This window comes from Octodon degus, unplaced genomic scaffold (assembly GCF_000260255.1).
Source record: "Octodon degus isolate 3935 unplaced genomic scaffold, OctDeg1.0 scaffold00313, whole genome shotgun sequence".
Lineage (NCBI taxonomy): Eukaryota > Metazoa > Chordata > Mammalia > Rodentia > Octodontidae > Octodon > Octodon degus.
Genome location: NW_004524889.1, coordinates 597,172 through 597,743, shown reverse-complemented (window position 1 = coordinate 597,743; position 572 = coordinate 597,172).

The window sequence follows — 572 nt, the reverse complement described above, 5'->3', positions numbered from 1 at the left end:
GTTTTTAATTAATTTTTAAATTAGTTAATTTTGTAGGTTAAGTAATAAACCTTTGTTATTTTCATAAAAGATACAATACTTAAAGAAATGTCATTTATTACAAGAGAAATGTTGTAGTGATTTTTCTAAATATAGTTTTTCTATTTTCAAATTATCTGAAAATCACAAGATAATATGTTACCATTGAATTCTACATATACAATAGTACCTCACTTCTCATACTTTATTCATTCCATGCTTCTGTAAAAGATGGCCACATTCTTGATCTTGTGGGAAAGATGGTTATAATTGCATTAGTCATCTGATGCTTAGTTAGCAAATAGAAACAAAATTTTACCAAATGCTACTGCTTTTGAACCATATTGTTCACAAAAATCATTGGTGAAGGGGCCAGGGAGATTGTTCAATAGGTTAAGTGCTTCCCTGGCAAGCACAAGGGCCCAAGTTGAATCCCTGGATCTGCCAAAAAAAAATCATGGGTGAATTGAGGTACCACTGTGCATATGTACAGTTCTTCAGATATCCAGATACAGGTAAATACAAATGGATGTATGCACATACACACATGTATG